Source organism: Cherax quadricarinatus, chromosome 19 (assembly GCF_038502225.1).
Source record: "Cherax quadricarinatus isolate ZL_2023a chromosome 19, ASM3850222v1, whole genome shotgun sequence".
Lineage (NCBI taxonomy): Eukaryota > Metazoa > Arthropoda > Malacostraca > Decapoda > Parastacidae > Cherax > Cherax quadricarinatus.
In genome coordinates, this window is record NC_091310.1 from 35,855,933 (window position 1) to 35,869,883 (window position 13,951).

At 43.9% G+C, this 13,951-nt stretch overlaps 1 protein-coding gene across 1 annotated transcript in view; it reads right to left on the bottom strand.

The window, feature by feature from the left end:
- Positions 1-6,077: 6,077 nt before the first annotated feature.
- The window catches only part of LOC128688320 (BSD domain-containing protein 1-like), a 59,179-nt gene continuing 51,305 nt past the window's right edge, over positions 6,078-13,951 (bottom strand). Inside the window, exon 11 of the mRNA XM_070086645.1 lies at positions 6,078-8,615. The gene's annotated coding sequence lies outside the window, so the exon portion shown is untranslated. The remainder of the gene's footprint in view (positions 8,616-13,951) is intronic.

Genomic DNA, 13,951 nt, shown 5'->3' on the forward strand with positions numbered 1-13,951 from the left:
CGGACACTCCTGATGCCCCTGTACCTCTTGCTGGTGCTGTTTCCTCACCCGCTTCAGGTACCGGGGCTTCGACTGACTCCTTCGATTTGTCTGAACTCCTCTCTCCTTTGACTATGCTTCCGGCTTCTCCCTCTACGGTACGGCAATTTTCGAATCCCCCGCCCATTTCACGCCGGACCAACTCCGGTCCTACTCCTAAACGCCAACGTCAATCTCCTGATGATGCTCCTTCGTTACCTTCCCATTCTACTCGGAAAAGACCAACACGTCAAGCACTCCCTCTCCACGCTCAGTTTCGGACCACACAATGGACTAAATTCTTTACTTTAAGACCGACTTCTTCTTCTGCCTACCTTTCTGACCATAGTATTGGCAAAGCGCTCCTGCGTCATGTTGGTAGAGATATTTCATTTCATGCTCTCAAGAGCGGTATGCGCATCGTCACTGTCCAGAATGCTACCCAAGCTCATGATCTTTCTCTCCTTTCGAATATCAATACTACTACTATCACTATTGAAAAACACCTTTCTCTCAATTCTTGTAGTGGTACTGTCATTCTGCCCCATACCATAGTCCAACAGAATTTCCAGTCATGTGGCAATGACATTTTTGAACAGCTGGAACTCCAGGATCTCCCAATCCTCAAAGTAGACACTTATGTCCTTCCTGCCCGGGGGCGGAGACGTTACCCTTGCAATGTGGCTCGTTTAACTTTTGACAGCCGAGAACTCCCGTCCTCTGTATATGTCGCGGGACATCGGTTACAAGTTCGAAAGGTGATACCTACACCACAACAATGTAGAAATTGCTGGCGTTTTGGTCACCCAGCGAAATATTGCAGATCTATGGCCGAATGCCCAGTCTGTGGTGCCGACGACCATTCTAATACATCTTGCAGCCAACCTCCATCTTGCCTTAATTGTAATGAAGCTCACCCTTCGTACTCCCTCTGTTGCCAGGTCTACTTAAATGAACGTGAAATCCGTTGCCTCAAAGAGGCAGAAGGTCTCCCTTATGCTATGGCAGTTACTCATCTCCGCCTCCAAGGGAGACTACCCCGTGTTTCTTATTCTCGTGTTTCCAAACATCCCCCCACTTCTGGGGTCCCATCTTCTGCAGCCTCCTTTGTTGTTACCCCTCCCATAGCCACTCTGGCATCTAATCCTTTTGCTGTCCTTGGCTCTGACGTCCCGACTACAACTCACTGTTCTCACATCTTCGCGTCCTTCCTCACAAGCCCCAGTATCGACAAGACCTCGTACGACACCTAATACCAATCGCCCCTCTACTTCTCAGAAGTCCAAAAAATCCACATTGCTCAAATCTTCTTTGCCCCTTCCTTCCCTTCTTCCACCTCCACACTTTACCTTTCCAGTCTCTGTACCTAGTTCTTCCCCTCTCTCTGGCTCTATTACAAGTGTGGAGATTCACCCTCCTCCTCGTACTATGCCTTCCACCCCCGTCCCCTCCCAAGTTTCTCCCTCTTCTGCCACCTGCCAGGTTTCTGCCTCTTCTGTCCCCCCCCACACTTCATCTCCAGTTTCTTACACTCTTCCCTCCCCCTCTACTTTGGTACAGTCCATTACTGTCCCAATCTTTACTCACCCTCCTCCTCCTATCTCCAATATGGTCTCCTATACATCTTTGAATTCAGAAACACTTGAAGCCATTTCAGAATATATTGCAGAGACTAAACCTTCAATGGACACTGATTCACTTCCTGTTCCTTCTCTTCCCTCTCCTCCATCTTCACAACCCCATTCTTCGCAACGCTCCGTTCCTTCGCTACTTGAACGTCTTCCAATGCCACCACACGTTGACTCTTCTAACCCCTCTAGTCCGTAGGTGCCTTTACCTACAGATTCCTGGTATTTTCTTCATCGCCAATCATGGCCTATTTCCAGTGGAATATCCGCGGCCTCAGGGGTAATTGGGGTGAGCTTCAGATGTTGCTTTCCAGGTTTTCCCCTGTTGGTGCTTGCTTACAAGAACCAAAATTACACTCGGCTGTCTTCCAACCTATCTCAGGCTATAATTTATTGTATTCTTCGAATCCTTTCTCAGATGGGACCTTTAATGAAAGTGCCCTTCTTCTACGCAATGATATTCCGTACTGTCAACTATTTGTCCATACCTCGCTGCATTACACTGCAGCCCGTATCCACTTATATGTTCTTTATATCTCTCTCCTTCTCGAGCATTTTCTATCCCAGACTTTGCCTTTCTTGTTTCATCCTTACCACCACCACTTCTGTTACTTGGTGATTTTAATGCCCACCATTTCCTCTGGGGGGGGGTCTCATTGTGACTCACGTGGCATCCAGTTGGAGGCTTTTCTCGCCTCTCACCCCCTCCATGTTTTAAATATGGGTACTCCCACCCATTTTGATCCTCGTACTCATACTCTCTCTTGCATCGATCTATCAGTCTGCTCTTCCTCCACTGCACTCGACTTCACCTGGTCTGTTCTACCGGACTTACATGACAGCGATCATTTTCCGATCATTCTTACTTCTCCTTCCTATTCACCACCTTTCCGTAGCCCTCGCTGGCAATTTGATCGAGCAAATTGGGATCTTTACTCACACCTCACTGCTTTTAGTGAGGTTCCTTCTTCATCCTCCATTGATGAGCTCCTACACATCTTCTCGACGTCAGTTTATACCGCAGCTTCTCATTCTATACCCCAAACCTCAGGCAGGCATTCTCAGAAGTGCGTGCCTTGGTGGTCTCCTGCTTGTGCTCGTGCAGTACGTTTGAAATGTGCTGCATGGGGCAGGTACCGGTACAATAGAACCGCTGAGAGACTTCTTGATTTTAAGCAGAAGCGTGCGATCGCTCGCCGTGTCATCCGTGAAGCTAAACGCACTTGTTGGCGAGACTATGTTTCCACCATCACCTCTGCTTCTTCTATGAGTGCAGTCTGGAAAAACGTGAGGAAATTGAGTGGTAAATACTCTCCTGACCCGGCTCCTGTTCTACGGGTCGCTGGTGTTGATGTAGCAAACCCTCTCGACGTTGCCATTGAACTTGGCACACATCTGGTCCGTATTTCCCGAGGGCTCCATCTATGCCCCTCGTTTCTTTCCTCAAAGTCTGCCAGAGAGTTAGTACCCTTGGACTTTTCTTCTCTCAGAGAAGAACAGTATAATGTGCCTTTTACACTTCAAGAACTGGAGGCAACGCTCTCAGCTTGCCGATCATCGGCAGCTGGGCCTGACGACATTCATATTCGTATGTTACAACATTTACATCGGTCAGCCCTTGTAGTCCTCTTACACCTCTTCAATCTTATTTGGGCACAAGGAGTTCTTCCTCAGCTGTGGAAATCTGCCATTGTTCTCCCTTTCCGCAAACCGGGTACTACAGGACATGATGCCTCCCACTATTGTCCCATCACTCTTACTAGTGCAGTTTGCAAAGTGATGGAACGTCTTGTAAATCGACGTTTAATGTGGTATTTAGAGACACACAACAGTCTCTCCACTAGTCAATATGTCTTTCGTAAGGGTCGTTCTACCATAGACCCTTTACTACGCTTGGATACGTATGTTCGTAATGCCTTTGCGATTAATCACTCAGTTATTGCCATATTTTTTGACCTTGAGAAGGCATATGACACAACTTGGAGGTATAATATTTTGGCCCAGGCCCATTCCTTAGGCCTCCGAGGCAATCGACCATCCTTCCTTAAGAACTTTTTAACTGACAGACATTTCCGTGTTCGAGTCAATAATGTTCTTTCCCCGAACTTCGTCCAAGCTGAAGGTGTCCCTCAGGGATGTGTTCTAAGCACAACACTTTTTCTCCTTGCTATAAATGATTTGGCCTATGTTCTTCCACCCAATATTTGGTCATCACTCTATGTTGATGACTTCGCTATTGCTTGTGCAGGCGCTGACTGTCATCTTATTGCAGTTTCTCTCCAGCATGCGGTCGACCGTGTTTCCACTTGGGCCACCACGCATGGGTTTAAATTTTCAAGTACCAAAACTCACCAAATTACTTTCACTAGACGCTCTGTTATCTCCGGAAGGTTCCTTGATGTTGGTGAGGGGCTCTTGATTTAGGGAATTGGATCTGTGCTCCAGTTCCCCAAATTAAGCCTGAATCATCCTTTGTATCTCTATGGCTCCCGTATCCCCGAACGTGATACAGTCAGATTTCTAGGCCTTCTCTTTGACCGTAGGTTATCCTGGAAACCTCACATTACCTCTCTGAAGGCAACTTGTCACAGCCGGCTGAACCTTCTTAAAACCCTTGCTCATCTTTCCTGGGGAGCTGATCGTCGAACTCTGCTTCGCCTACATTCAGCCCTCGTTTTATCGAAACTCGATTATGGTGACCAGATTTATTCCGCGGCCTCTCCTGCTACTCTCTCTAGCCTTAACTCTATCCATCACTAAGGATTACGTTTGTGCCTTGGTGCTTTTCGCTCTTTCCCTGTTGAGAGCCTCTATACAGAAGCGAATGTTCCATCCTTGTCTGATCGCCGTGATGCCCATTGCCTTCGCTACTATGTACGCTCTCACGATCTACACAATCCTTCCATTTATAGAATGGTCACCGATATTAGTAGACATTCTTTATTCGTTCGCCGCCCCTGTTTGCTCCGTCCCTTTTCTCTTCGCCTACATTCACTCTTGTCTTCCCTTCAGTTACCACCTTTATATGTTCATGTAGCATCTCACTTTTCCCTACCCCCCTGGGAAGTTCCAGCTGTTCGGGTCTGTTCTTTCTCACTCCCTTGCTCAAAAGCTCAACTGCCTACGGTGGCTTCCTGCTCTCTTTTTCTTGATCACTTCCACTCCCATTCTCATGCCACCGCTGTGTACACAGATGGCTCTAAGTCTTCAGACGGCGTCGGATTCGCAGCAGTGTTTCCGGACAGCGTCGTGCGGGGGCATTTACTATCTTCAGCTAGCATTTTTACTGCTGAACTGTATGCCATTCTTGCAGCACTTATTCGTATCGCATCTATGCCTGTGTCATCATTTGTAGTAGTCTCAGACTCCCTTAGTGCTCTACAGGCTATACGAAAATTTGATACATCTCTTCCCCTAGTTCTCCGTATCCAACTTTGGCTACGCCGTATCTCTACCAAACATAAAGATACTGTTTTTTGTTGGGTCCCTGGTCATGTCGACGTACAGGGCAATGAACAGGCAGACACTGCTGTGCGGTCAGCAGTACATGACCTACCAATTTCCTATCGAGGTGTTCCATTTCTGGACTATTTTGCTGCAATAGCTACCCACCTTCGCACCCGTTGGCAACAACGTTGGTCAACTCTGCTCGGTAACAAACTTCATTCTATTAAACCGAGTATAGGTTACTGGCCGTCTTCTTGTCATCAGTGCCGAGGTTGGGAGACCACTCTCTCCCGCCTTCGCATTGGCCACACTCGTCTTACTCATGGGTATCTCATGGAGAGGCACCCTGTTCCTCTCTGTGAGCAGTGTCAAGTTCCAGTATCGATTAGCCACATTCTGTTAGACTGCCCTCTCTATCAACGAGCACGCAGAATTTACCTCCAACGTCGTCTTCGTTCTACTACTCTCTCTTTACCTTCCCTTCTTGCTGATGGACCCTCCTTTAATCCTGACTCTCTCATTGACTTCTTGACAACGACTGATTTACTCCACAAACTCTGATGATACTTTTCGCTCTCCCCTCAGCCCTTTCTAGTTCAGTCTCTTGCTGCCCTTTACCCTTTCACCATCCACTACCCCGCTGTTATCCGTAACCTATTACTCATCCATCTCCCTTTTGCCACCTGATGCCCTCGCTTCCTTCCTGCCCTGCAGCGCTGTATAGTCCTTGTGGCTTAGCGCTTTTTTTTTATTATAATAATAATAATAATGATTTGAGCATACCTAAAATAGCTGTAGGCAGCATATTTGAAGGTACAAAAGTTATGCATACAGGTATATCATACAAGATTAGTCCCTTGTATACTAGTGTGTTATACACTAAGACCTTGTGGCTTAGCGCTTCTTTTTGATTTGATTATAATAATAATATACACTAAGAATTAATAAATTAACCCCTTATCAAACTATATAGGAAAGAAAAAGTTTGTTTTATTACAAATCTTTTACTGATAAGTTTCAAAGTACAGTTTTCCACTACCCTCACTAACCGGCAAGTATTGGAATAACGAGAAATGTACAAAGACATTTCATTGAAGGAAATGCAGATCATGCAGTAATCTGAATTTCATTAATATGTGCAAAATCATAGATATATTAAATATATTTGTATAAATTATTGTTTTTTTACCTAAAGCTAATAAAAATCCCCTATGTATTTTACAATGTGTGTGTGCTATAAAGATATAAATGAAATACACAACACTCACCCTTGACTGTCTCTTAGAGTACAGTACAGTAGTATACAAAAAGGAAAGTACATGGAAGCCTCGATTTATGCCATGGACCAGTTAAAAAAATAACCCACTTTCAAAAGGGTGAATCATAAAGCACTGGTTAAAGGCAATATATATTCATCCACAAAAATCAATGTTAAACAATCTAACTTACACAACATATACTATTATACTACAATACTGTAATATATTTAATATGTATTAATTAAAGAAAAGTTGGAATGAAACATGTTAAGGTTTGTAAAGTAAAAGGACACAAGTGCAACTAATGTGACATTTTATTGTGGCAACGTTTCGCTCTCCAGGAGCTTTATCAAGCCATTACGTAATGGCTTGATAAAGCTCCTGGAGAGCGAAACGTTGCCACAATAAAATGTCACATTAGTTGCACTTGTGTCCTTTTACTTTACATATTGTCGGTAATTCTACCAACTTTATTACATGTTAAGGTTTATAGGAAGATGTGGAGGAGATTTTGTGCATGGTGCAAAGTGAGTGGCTATGGAAATGCTTACATATATACAGTGTGCAAAGAAAACACCCCAGCTTCATCTACAGTGAATATCTAAGGCGTATAGTCCCCATCACTGTTTCCAGCATAATAAAGAAATAAAATCACTTGCTGAGATTAATGTGTGCTTAGTTCAATTAGCCACAACTGGCACCTATGTTTTCCACGAACTAAGTAAAATAAGTATGAGAGAATGCAGTTGGCCAGCTCTGAGCTGATACACTGGCATACAAGTGATCTCATTAAGAGAGGTTATGCCATATTCATAGAGGCTTTGAATAATTTGTTATGAGCTCAATGGGATAACTTATAACAGAACTTGCTATTCTTAAATCGAGGCTTGTCTGTACAGTAATTGCCAACGTAAATATATGCCAAAATACAAGTTTCATTGTCTGCCATGTTAACAATACAATAGGATTATCACCAAAATGATGCTGAATGCTAATGAACATAGATAATGTTACACAGCATACTAAGTACTGTTATATTTTGGTCAAGATTTCATAAAAAAAAAAAAAAGCACATGGAAACCATTCACTAAGAATACAAATTATTATATATATTCATGGGAGTGCTAAACCCATATGGGTCATACAGAACCTAGAAAATAGAGGCAATCAGGTTTAATCCAACAAACCAGACTGGCTTCAATTCCTTGGAACAAAAGCCTTTTCCCAGCATCAAGGCTGCCTCTCCCCCCCCCCCTTTGAAAGGTACACAGAGTTTAACATTCTGCATTATTAGCAAAACCCATTAACTGATTTATTACTAAACAAAATTTCTACTGTATCTTAGTATATTCAACCAGCTTACATTTACCATGATCAAAATTGAAAATCATTTGGACCACACTGTAAATAGCTTTTCATAATTTCCTTAAATTATATTGGTCACTACATATGAGGCCTAAACTTCTGTAGCATTAAAGTCTGAAGCCACAAGAATAAAAGCATGAGCCTATTGTTAAGCTAGGCAGTTAGACAGCATTGTGCCAATGTCACCTCAAGGCCCCTTCCTGCCTAATCGTTGTCTCGTTACAAACTCCAAGACACACTTTACCAGTAACTCGCACTTAGGAGAGGAAACTCTTCATGACACTTCTGTCAGTCCTCAATCACTGTCAAGTCATAACTGAATTGTGACATGATTAGCTCTGAGATGGACCAAAAAGTAGGCAAAAATTTCCTCTCCTAACTGCAGGTTATTGGTGAATTGTTCCAATGATGATAATGGTTCCAATGATGATAATGTGATTTAAATTTTTTTCTGCAGAACACATTTTAAGAATATTCCAAACGTAGTTGTAATCAAATTCTACCCATTACCTTTGGCATATAAATGCATGAAACTGATAATTACTATGTTATTTTTAGCAACAACTTTAGACAAAAATTCACATCTTGCAACAAACTGGCCGTATCCCACCGAAGCTGGGCGGCCCCTTGCTCCTGGCATTTTAGTTGCCTCTTATGACATGCATGGCTTACAGAGGAAGAATTCTGTTCCACTTCCCCATGGAGAAGAAATTCACATATAGTGATTAAAAACGATGAAGGAATATGCTACTAATGAGAAAGTAATTTATAGCAACCCAAATAAAAAAAAAGAAAGAACTTGAACTCTGTAGGTGAGAAGTATATTGCCTGAGCTTTGAAGTTTTTGTGGAGATGTTGCAGTTCAACAGATCATTTGAAATGTGATGTTCATGCACTTCTGGAAAGACAGCAAGGCAATCAGCGATTTTTTTTTTTTTTTTTTTTTTGGGGGGGGGGGTAAATTCTGGTAGAAATGGCCATTGTTACAAATACATGTTTAAAAAAAATGTGAAAAGATAGTACTTGGTGGTTTTTAGTTACTTGGCACCTTCAGCTATCCCTACAGTACTATCTTTTCTTGCTTTCTGATATAAATACAAATTTTATTTCTTTAAGCAGTACAATAATGTAGTTTACAGGTAAGAAAGTAATGGTAGGCACAAAACAAAACCACTAATATGCAAAGCATTCTGGGCAAACTAATTCTAGTTTTCTTATTCTTTGTACTTCTTGCTGATTATGGGATACTGGTGAGAACATACAATTTGTTGTACTGTATGACCCATTCAGGTTAGCATTTTTGTAATGATAAAAATATTGTATCTGCTTTCCTGTTATTTAAGGTTTAGGGTGTGCCAAAGAATTGTTATCAGCAGGTATCAGCCAATTTTGGTGTTATTGGTACTAGTATCAGTAGACACTGGGAAATTTCAATGGTATTAATATCGACCTAAAATTGAGTATTGGCAAAAATTTGGTATTGTCCCATCCCTACTAAAGATGACTTAGATTACATTTAAGGATTGAAATGCCTCTAGCTCAATTTTCTGTTCTACTGCAATTTTAATACAATGTGTATGTGTGTGTATGTATGGAAGCAAGAAACCAACACGTAGGCACAGATAGAAGATTAGTTGTTCTGTATGTTCAGATCTTGACCTGAGACTCCTCATTAGCAATAAGTACAAAGTATAAGAAAATCACATATGCTTATAGTATATCTAGCACAAGACGAGCCCAAAGCCGTGCTCTGGGAGTAGAAAAACTCTTGGAACTCATCAAAGGTAAAAAGGTGTGTAATGTGCATACATGTTTATGACAAAAGAAGGAAACCAACAAAGACAGGAGATATGGTGACCTGTATATTATGATCTCAGAGATCCAAGTGTGTATATTTATATGTATAAGTATATATGTACAGAAAGAGAGCGAATATATGTGTATGTGTGTGTGTACGTACTCGCCTATTTGTGGTTGCAAGGGTCGAGACACAGCTCATGGCCCCCTCTTCACTGGTAGCTACTAGGTCCTCTCTCTTCCTGCTCCATGAGCTTTATCATACCTCGTCTTAAAACTATGTATGGTTCCTGCCTCCACTACATAACTTGCCAGACTATTCCACTTCCTGACAACTCTATGACTAAAGAAGTACTTCCTAACATCTCTCTCCTCTGAGTCTTCAACTTCCAATTGTGACCCCCCCCTTGTGTGTGTGTGTGTGTGTGTGTGTGTGTACACGGGGGGGAGGGGGTCAAGTCCGAGCTCCTGGCCCCGCCTCTTCACTGATCGCTACTAGGTCACTCTCCCTGAACCGTGAGCTTTATCATACCTCTGCTTAAAGCTATGTATGGATCCTGCCTCCACTACATCGCTTCCCAAACTATTCCACTTACTGACTACTCTGTGGCTGAAGAAATACTTACTAACATCCCTGTGATTCATCTGTGTCTTCAACTTCCAACTGTGTGTGTGTGCATGCGCACGCACACACACCTAATTGTGGTTGCAGGAGTCGAGACTCAGCTCTAGTCCCCTGCCTCTTCACTGATCGCTACTAGGTCCTCTCTCTCTGCTTCCTGAACTTTGTCATACCTTGTCTTAAAGCTATGTATGGTTCCTGCCTCCACTACGTCACTTGGTAGGCTATTCCACTTCCTGATGACTATATGACAGAAGAAATACTTCCTAACATTCCTTTGACTCATCTGAGTCTTCAGCTTCCAATTGTGACCCCTTGTTTCTGTGTCCCTTCTCTGGAACATCAGTATCTTGTATGTTATTATCATGTCTCCCCTGACCCTTCTGTCCTCCAGTGTTGTCAGTCTGATCTCCCTCAACCTTTCATCATAGGACACTCCCCTGAGTTCTGGAACTAGCCTTGTTGCAAACCTTTTTACTTTCTCTAACTTCTTGACGTACTTGACCAGGTGTGGGTTCCAAACTGGTGCTGCATATTCCAGTATGGGCCTAACGTACACAGTGTACAGTGTCTTAATCGATTCCTTATTAAGGTATCGGAACGCTATTCTCAGGTTTGCTAGGCGCCTATATGCTGCAGCAGTTATCTGGTTGATGTGTGCCTCCGGAGACATGCTCGGTGTTATGGCCACCCCAAGATCTTTCTCCTTGAGTGAGGTTTGCAGTCTTTGTCCACCTAGCCTATACTCTGTCTGGGGTCTTCTTTGCCCTTCCCTAATATTTGTGACTTTGCATTTGGCAGGGTTGAATTCGAGAAGCCAGTTTCTGGACCACGTGTCCAGTCTGTCCAGATCTCTTTGTAGTCCTGCCTGATCCTCATCCGATTTAATTCTTCTCATCAACTTCACATCATCTGCGAATAGGGACACTTCAGAGTCTATCCCTTCCATCATGTCATTCACATATATCAAAAATAGCACTGGTCCTAGAACTGACCCCTGTGGGACCCCACTCGTCACAGGCGCCCACTGTGATACCTCTTCACATACCATGACTCGTTGTTGCCTCTCTGCCAGGTATTCGCTGATCCACTGCAGTGCCATCCCTGTTATACGCACCTGATCCTCCAGCTTCTGCACTAATCTCTTGTGAGGAACTGTGTCGAAGGCCTTCCTGCAGTCTAGGAAAATGCAATCCACCCACCCCTCTCTCTTGTGTCTTACTTCTGTTACCTTGTCTTAAAACTCCAGAAGGTTTATGACACAGGATTTGCCTTCCACGAATCCATGCTGGTTGTCATTTATAATCTTGTTCCGTTCCAGGTGCTCCACCACTCTCCTCCTGATAATCTTCTCCATGACTTTGCATACTATACACCTCAGAGACACTGGTCTGTAGTTTAGTGCCTCATTTCTGTCTCCTTTCTTAATTAAAAATGGGGACTACATTTGCCGTCTTCCATATCTCAGGTAGTTGCCCAGTTTCAAGGGATGTATTGAAGATTGTGGTTAGGGGCACGCACAGTGTCTCTGCTCCTCTAAGGACCCACGGGGAGATGTCTGGTCCCATCACAGCTTCTGCACCTCCTCCTCCATTGTCCGTATGTCATCCAACACTTGTTGGTATATTCCCTGTTGATGTTCCCTTCTGTGCTGTCTTCCCAGAGCCCTTCCTGTCTCTACTGAAAAAACTTCCTTTAATCTCCTCTTAACTCCTCACATACCTCCTGATTGTTTCTTGTGAGTTCCCCACCTTCTGTCCTCAGCCTGATCACCTGGTCTTTGACTGTTGTCTTCCTCCTGATGTGGCTATACAACAGTTTCGGGTCAGACTTGACTTTCGATGCTATGTTATTTTCATACTGTCGCTGGGCCTCCCTCCTTACCTGTGCATACTCATTCCTGGCTCTGTGACTCATCTCCCTATTTTCATGTGTTCTATGCCTTCTGTACTTTTTCCATTCTCTACTGCACTTAGTTTTTACCTCCTTACACTGTTGGGTAAACCATGGGCTCGTTCTGGTCTTCCCATTATTTCTTTTGCCCTTGGGAATAAACCTTTCCTCTGCCTCCTTGCATTTTGTTGTTAAGTATTCCATCATTTTGTTTACTGACTTTCCTACCAGTTCTCTGTCCCACTGAACCTCCTGCAGGAAGTTCCTCAAACCTATGAAGTCCCCTCTTTTATAGTCTGGCTTTTCCCATTCAACTCTTGTTACCCTCTCCACTTGTAACTCTACTATGTATTCAAAGCACAGAACCATGTGGTCACTAGCTCCTAGGGAACTCTCATATGTGATGCCCTCAATGTCTGAACTGCCCAGGGTGAACACAAGGTCCAGTCTTGCTGGTTCGTCCTCCCCTCTCACTCTGGTAGTGTCCTTAACATGTTGGTGCATGAGGTTTTCCAGTACCACATCCATCATCTTGGCTCTCCATGTTTCGGGACCCCTGTGTGGCTCCAGGCTTTCCCAGTCAGTCTCCCTGTGGTTGAAATCGCCCACAACCAGCCACTTTGCTTTCCTCAAGTGAGCTCTTCTTGCCACCTCAGCAAGTGTGTCCACCATTGCTGTTGCTCTCTTCATATTCCTCTCTTGGCTTCCTGCAGTTCTGTGGTGGATTATACATCACTGCAATGGCTACCTTGTGCTCCCCAGACTGAAGTGTACCTACTATGTAGTCCCTTTCTCCAATCTCGTTTATGCCTCCCATTTTCTCGAATTTCCATCATTTTTTTATGAGCAGTGCAACCTCTCCTTTCCCTCTGCCCCTTCTATCTTTCCTCATGATCTGATATCCTGATGGGAAGATTGCATCTGTTATTGTCTCGGTGAGTTTCGTTTCTCTAACTGCTATGATGTCTGGGGACTTCTCATTGATTCTTTCATGCCACTCATATTTATTTGTTAATCCATCCGCATTCTTGTAGTCAAGTGTCTGTGTGTGTGTCTGTGTGAGTGTGTGTGTCTGAGTGTGTGTGTGTGTCTGTGTGTCTGTGTGTGTGTGTCTGTGTGTGTGTGTCTGTGTGTGTGTCTGTGTGTGTGTGTCTGTGTGTGTGTGTGTGTGTGTGTGTGTGTGTGTGTGTGTGTGTGTGTGTGTGTGTCTGTGTGTGTGTGTCTGTGTGTGTGTGTGTGTGTGTGTGTGTCTGTGTGTGTGTCTGTGTGTGTGTGTGTCTGTGTGTGTGTGTCTGTGTGTGTGTGTGTCTGTGTGTGTGTCTGTGTGTGTCTGTGTGTGTCTGTGTGTGTGTGTCTGTGTGTGTGTGTTTGTGTGTGTGTGTGTCTGTGTGTGTGTCTGTGTGTGTGTCTGTGTCTGTGTGTGTCTGTGTGTGTCTGTGTCTGTGTGTGTGTGTGTGTGTCTGTGTGTGTGTCTGTGTGTGTGTGTCTGTGTGTGTGTGTGTGTCTGTGTGTGTTTCTGTGTGTGTCTGTGTGTGTGTGTCTGTCTGTGTGTCTGTGTCTGTGTGTGTGTGTCTGTGTGTCTGTGTGTGTGTCTGTGTGTGTGTGTGTGTCTGTGTGCCTGTGTCTGTGTGTGTCTCTGTGTGTGTGTGTCTGTGTATGTGTGTCTGTGTGTGTGTGTCTGTGTGTGTGTGTCTGTGTGTGTGTGTCTGTGTGTGTGTGTGTGTGTGTGTGTGTCTGTGTGTGTGTGTGTGTGTGTGTGTGTGTGTGTGTGTGTCTGTGTGTGTGTGTGTCTGTGTGTGTGTGTGTCTGTGTGTGTGTGTGTGTGTGTGTGTGTGTGCGTGTGTGTGTGTGTGCGTGTCTGTGTGTGAGTGTCTGTGTGTGTGTGTGTGTGTGTGTGTGTGTGTGTGTGTGTGTGTGTGTGT